A 7,500-nucleotide genomic window follows, 5' to 3' on the forward strand; every position below is an offset into this window, starting at 1 on the left:
TATATATATATATATATATATATATATATATATATATATATATATATATATATATATATGCATATGTAAAATGTTAACATAATTAAGGGGTCAGCAACAGTTGCTTCACCACATACCGGAAGCAACAGTTACTGACCCCTTAATTATGTTTATAAATGTATAAGAACTTTTAAATAAGTTCTTCACCGATAATGGTGCTATTATACCGAAGGGCTTGGTAAAAATTATTAATTATTAATTTATTAATAAATTAATAAATTGATAATCCTTTACCTTTTTAATTATATATATATGTATGTATGTATGTATATATACGCAACCTCATCCTCATAATCCTCATATACACACATGCGCTTACATGCATACACGTAACATAATACATATATATTTAGACATATATTTATACGTATAAATATACGTATATATATATATATATATATATATATACAAATATACATTCGCACTCCCGCATACACACACACATAGATATATATATAATGTGTGAAAAGTGAAAAAATGAAATAAATTGAAATAAACTATTTCTAAGGTTTTACAATCCTTTGCATTTCATTAAAACTTTAATCTTAACTTAGATCGCAAGCACGTACCGACCTGGGGCTTATCCGCAAAGACGTACTTAACCGATGCTTATTCCTCGTTGACGTTCTTAGCGACCTATTTATGGCGGATGGGACATCGTGATTTATATTTCCTGCACTTCATTGAATTAAAGTGCCTTTCCACGCTGCTCAAGGAAAGGTGTACAATGGATATTAATCTACAAGTTAAATATTTCTAGTTTAATATCGTATACACTCGATTATTTAGTTTGTAATTCAACCTGTAATGCATGAAATAGGATTTTAGAATGAAATGTGAAATGCGGAATGATAATCATTTGTTGATATTTTGTATTGAATTGAGTCACATAAATAAGAACGCTATGTGCAACTTCCATTTGTTTGAAGAAAACGTAGGTGGCACCTTCTGTAGGAAGTGGTACTTATTTTGTTAAACTCTGCTGGAAAATAAGCGTGGTTTTCTTACTCCAACAATAAGCGGTTTCCTGTGACATTACATGTTCTAGCTTAATTGTTCTCACAATTTTTTAGCTATGGATCCCTTTGCGTACTGTTTTATTCTGGTTGACCCCCACTAGCTATTCGATGCTTAAAAATTGTTTTATCGATGATTCCTTCAAAATTTCTATTCACATAGTTTGTAGAAATAGCGGAGGATGTTTGGTTCAAGATTGTGGTTTCGAATCCTGGACCGGGCGACGCGTTGTATTCTTCAACAAAACACTTCATTTCACGTTGCTCCATTCCACTCTGATGGGGAAAGTGAGTAATCCTGCGTGGGGAATAAATACGCCATGGAAACCGGGAAACCGGCCCTTATGAGTCGGTAGGACTCGAGAAGAAGGAAAGGAAGGAAGGAACTATGTAAAGCATTAGAGAAAGAAACCTAGCTGTTTCTTGAAATAGACACATCGAAAGCAAAATTTTTTTCATGGATCCATGAAGTATTACTGTGGACCCAATTTACTATTTTGCCCGTGTGGACCGCCACAAAATCTTATCTGGACCCCGCCAAGACTCATATGAACCCTATCTGAAAACCATTGTTCTAGCTATACAGTCAGACGGCCATATGACACTGCTTCATTAGACCAATGGCCTCATACCTTCCTAGCTCAGTATCTCTTTTCACCGAATGGTGCGTCACAAAACCCTTCTCCCCACGTTTGCAAATTATTTTACTCAAACAACCTAATTTTGCAAAGTGGTTTATTATCCATAGTTTTATATCCAGAATGTATCTCCCGTTTAGATATAGCATGGATTAGTGCCGCTATGATAAATAATTATGGAAATTGGACCTTATCGTATTTTCATTCATGTTTTCTGCTTTCTGACAACACAATCTCCAATTCCTATTTTAATCCTAACAGTTCTATTTTAAAGTGTGTTTAAAATATAAGTATCATATCCGGTTTAAGCGTTTTCCTCCTCGGAAAATTTACCTCTCAGCACCTTCATTGTTTTCTGCTTTCTGGGGAAATGTTTTCATCTCTTTGTGCAGAAATAGTGAAAGATGTATTCCACTGAATTTAGGTAAATAATCCTTCGTACAGACGGTTAGTAGCGACGCCTGCTGGGTTCGGCTGCTCTACAATGATAAGGGGCAATACCCCGAAACTAGTCTGTAAATGCCAGACCAGCAAGGGGAAGCGGCTGTTTGAAGGTTATAATTGACATAGGTTTGTGTGTCACATAGCTAGCTAGAGGCGATGGCCTCTTGGAGCTAATCAACGGCAGTGTTCGTCCTATTTTTTTGGACTGCCATGTTGGCTTGGCGATAACTATCAATATCCAGTACCGCTGCCGTAGTCTCCTTTAGAGAGACTTAGAAATATTAATATTTCCATAGTGAAAGATTAGTTTCTGCAAAAGCCCTGGAGAAATGTAGTAGGAGAGATGTAGTAGAATTGAGAAATTAAGAGAGAGTGAAGTTGTAGGCGTAATTAAAAAAGAAACAGAGGGAAAGAGAGAGAGAGAGAGAGAGAGAGAGAGAAAGAGAGAGAGAAAGAGAGAAGGAGCGAGGGAGAGAGAGAAAGCGAGGAAATATAAATGAGAAGGAAAATTAAGATTATTGATAAGTGTATGTAAGTGATTATTGATCAACGTGAAATGGACACCGGTCAATTGGTGATTAGTGACCTCGTGAGTTACTTTAGCCAATTAAATTATACGCGCTTGAATTTCTCGTCACACTTACACACGAAGAGTTGAAATGAAACGGCTTGCTCGAATATTCTAACACAAGCACACATACATAAGCAGTGTGGTAAAAATGCAATGTACACACATAAACATGATGCCCGCGCGCGCGGTATCTTTGGTACAGGCGTGTGTAACTGCTCGACCACGTATTTACATAGATCCACATATTTTATTCATATATATGAAGCTGCACATAAACATACTTCTGTGCAGACACTTGTACATGCGCAGGCCTACAGAATCACGCATGTTCTTTTTTTTTGTTTTTGATAAAGCACATAAACAGACATACAAGCCTCCCAGCATACATAGACACAATCATACATACATGCATGCATGCATACATACATACATACACATTCACATACCCATACTTACACTCACTGATATATATGTGTGTATGTATGTATGTATGTATGTATGTATGTATGTATAAATGTGAGCGTGAGTGTGCGTGTGTATGTATACAAACATATTACGCTGAAGCCGTATGCTGCCGCTAAAGTTCCGCGTTTACCATTTCGTTGTGACGGCAGCTTGAATACACCATGCGGTTAAACGTAAAAGTTAATTAACAGCATACGGCTCAGCTGAATAAATATAATTATACTCTACATTACGTATCGAGTACTTTTCTCTTATTCGTCATAAACAACGTGTGTGTTTATTCGTGTGTGAATGTATGAGTATGTGTGTGTGTGTGTGTGTGTGTGTGTGTGTGTGTGTGTGTGTGTGTGTGTGTGCGTGCATGTTTACATTCATACATACATATAATACAAAATATACATCCGCACATACACACACATATATTCACATATATATATATACATATATATATATATATATATATGTGTGTGTGTGTGTGTGTGTGTGTGTGTGTGTGTGTATGTAAGTGTATGCGCACAAACACATATTTCCCCATATACATGCACACATATACATATGCAGTTGTCGGTATATGTGCACAAATGTTGGGTGCTTTTATGCGAATTAAGTTTGACATGTACGTATGCATGCATGTATGCATGTATGTATGTATGTTATACTTATACCTGTACATACATATACATATATACATACATATGTGTGCGCATGTGTATGTATGTGTGTAGCTTGTGTACGTACGGTGTGAAGGTGCTCACACGCACACATCTGAATGAGTACATGGACTTGAACGGTTATAGTTCTTTTATTCGTAAAAATGACCATGGGCTTGCACCTAGAAAGTTCCTCCCCCCAAAGCACAATTCCGTGCAAGGTTGTCTATAGAAGCCCAGCAGTCACCCATGCATACTAGCCTCCCCTGCCCACACCACTGATGTTATCCAAGGCAAAAGCAAAGGCTGATACAGTTTGGCACCAGTGACGTCGCAATTCCTTTCTACAGCTGAAACAACGTGAAATAAAGTGTCTTGCTTAAGAACACAACATGCAACCTGGTCCGGGATTCGAACTCACTATCACACGATTGTGAGCCCGGTGCTCTAGCCATTGAGCTACGCGTAGGCCTCAGGCATGGCTGTGTGGTAGAGAGTTTGTTCCCCAGCCATGTGGATCCGTGTTCAGCCCCTCTGCCTGGCACTTTGGTCTAGTGCCTTTTACTATTGCCTCGGTCCGACCATGTCGTTGTCGATGGATTTGGTTAACGGAAACTGAAATAAATCCGTTATAGGTAAATATATCCAATAAGAACTTGAAAGAGAGATTGTTCGCGTCTGACTTAACGGACAGCTCTACATTATACAACGCAGAGTTTATAAAAGAAAATCATTAAACGGCCATCCTGAAGGATATCAAGTTAAGGCTCTGAAGAGACTGCATCATTTTATAGGAGGGCTGCAATTGCAACGATTACTAATCGGCGCAGCTGAAACATTTGTTGGTCATAAAAGGCAGTATATAATAATAAAATTAACGGTAATGCTATTGGTACATCGGAGTAATCCTTATTTTTAATATTGTCAATATATATATATATATATATATATATATATATATATATATATAACCTTCTAACGGTCACTGACCATGTAACATCTCAGCTCGTAAGTTACCCCATCATTTCGTTTTTGTCTTGCTACTACATGTTTTATTATGATCTCCCTGATGAGAAACAAGTGATGATTCCAGCAGCCCTTTATTTTTTTTGTGAAATGGCCCTCACTTGCTTCGAAACATATATGTAGGAATTAAAGGAACTTTCATCGACATGCGTTTTGCTCCATTTGTTGTTATTATCCATATATATATATATATATATATATATATATATATATATATATATATATATATATATATATATATATATATATATATATATATATATATATATATGTGAGTAAAAATAAATACAAAAAAAGGGTTTTGTATGATCGTGTATAGAGGAATATATTATTTTATTTAAAAGGGTTCCAACTCTGTCTGTTTTTTATGTTTTTTATTTATATTCTTGTAAAATTTATGTGGGATATAGAATATGGAATATATAATATATGATATAAAAAAAAGATGGATGGTACAATGAAATGAAGTATTGAATGTCTTATTGAATATATGGAATATATCTTATTGAATATATGAAATATTGAGTGTTCAATATAAAGGATTAAATATATAAATATATAAAGGCTTGGTTATAGGGATAAGATTTTAAAACCCCAAGTAGGATAAATTTAATCATCGTTTGTTAAGAGTAGGTTTGAATTTCTTAATAAAGTCCTTTTCTTTGCATTTTCTCTCAATTTCATTCCGGTTGTAAAGTTTATGGAATGGAAATATAATAAAAGTTTGATGACCACATGTTGTCAGATGGTTACTCAGTGGTATTTGGCGGACTTCTGGGTTTTTAATCTGTTGTCGATGCACCCGTGAGCGTTCCGATAGTGCATTACCTGTCTGGTCAACGTACAGTTCTTCACAATTAGGGCATTTGATGCAGTAGATTATATATATATATATATATATATATATATATATATATATATATATATATATATATATATATATATATATATATATATATATATATATATAGAGAGAGAGAGAGAGAGAGAGAGAGAGAGATATCACACGTGATTGTTTGTGTTTGGTGTTTTCATTGGAGTGTTCCCTTAGTTTAGCTTGTTTTCAAAGGTATGAATACATTCTGGTTTAGACATACCTTTAACGTATACGTCCGGGCAATCCTTCTTTCCATATGTATCATGTCTCATAGCCATTTTGGGGCAGCTGCTGACGATGTGAGGGACATCTTCCTCAATGGAATAGCAGAATCATTTTCTATTCCAACGAGAAGGTTTGATGGTATCTTTGTCTCTATTCTTTATTAGGTGCTTAGTAACCCTCTTCTGTTCCTGGACAACGAAGGCATATCCTCGATGGGATATAATTAATCGATTACAGGTCCAGGAGTGGTTGTTCTTCATGTCACTGCTGCTGTTATCATCTAGCTTCCAAGTATTGCTTTTTTGCTGGTATATGTGCTTCTCCTCCAACCTCCTTTGGGTCGCATGAAATTGTTGTTAGTTTGAGAGCACCTGCTTCTGAGTACCTATGTATGTATGTATGTATGTATGTATGTATGTATGTATGTATGCATGTATGTATGTATGTATGTATGTATGTATGTATGTATGTATGTATGTATGTATGTGTATACGTATGTATGTATTCGTAGCGTGATTCTTGTATGGATCCATGTTAGGAATATCGTCGCGGTCTGAATTTGAAACGAAGTAATTTGAAAACGGGGAGGAATGAAAGATGTGATCATGGAATAACGAATGCACAAGTTCTGCTCAGCTAGATATGTCAAGAAGCTAACAGACAGCTGGTCGACTCCTGCAATTGCTAAGTGGTAACCATGAGATCAGCAAAGGCCATGAAGGACATCTCGAATACGATAGGAAGATGATGACATAGTATACATATATATATATATATATATATATATATATATATATATATATATATATATATATATATATATATATATATATATATATATATATATATATAATCATAAATATACAGGGATTAGCAATTGAGTTGCTTCTCCAACATACTGAAAATTTAGAAATAGCAGTCAAAGAACTACTGATTCTAAACTACAAATTTTTCTCTAAAATGGATGGCGATATCTATGGCACACATAGAACAAAAAACCGGAGGGAAAAGCGTAAACAAAACAAGTCTTTAGTTAATTGGGTACGAATCGTTTCATGGTTAAGTGAATGAAAATTTCACTATTCCAATCTTCAGCCCAAATATTCTGATAAATTTGAAAGTGTCTCTAAAAAAAATTCACGGTAATTTTTGGCCATGCGACACCAAAAATCAACGATAAGAAAGGCACTTACGAATTCATCGGCTAGTGAGTTCAGGCATCTCACCCCAAAGAAATCCATTCCATGTGCGTCACAAATAGTCCCGTATGAAAAGAAGTCCCGTGTGGAGGGATTACGGTTTAACCATCTAACTTAGAGATATCAAATATAAAATATACAAGAATAAGGGCAGAGAATCGTCAATTAATAATAGAATTAATAATTAACAATTTTGCCAAGTAGTTCAGTATGAAAAAAACCTTTATCGGTAAGACCATTTATCATCATAAATATACAGGGATTAGCAATTGAGTTGTATATATATATATATATATATATATATATATATATATATATATATATATATTCTTTTATTCTTTTACTTGTTT

This window comes from Octopus bimaculoides, chromosome 4 (assembly GCF_046866305.1).
Source record: "Octopus bimaculoides isolate indiv1 chromosome 4, ASM4686630v1, whole genome shotgun sequence".
NCBI classification, from domain to species: domain Eukaryota; kingdom Metazoa; phylum Mollusca; class Cephalopoda; order Octopoda; family Octopodidae; genus Octopus; species Octopus bimaculoides.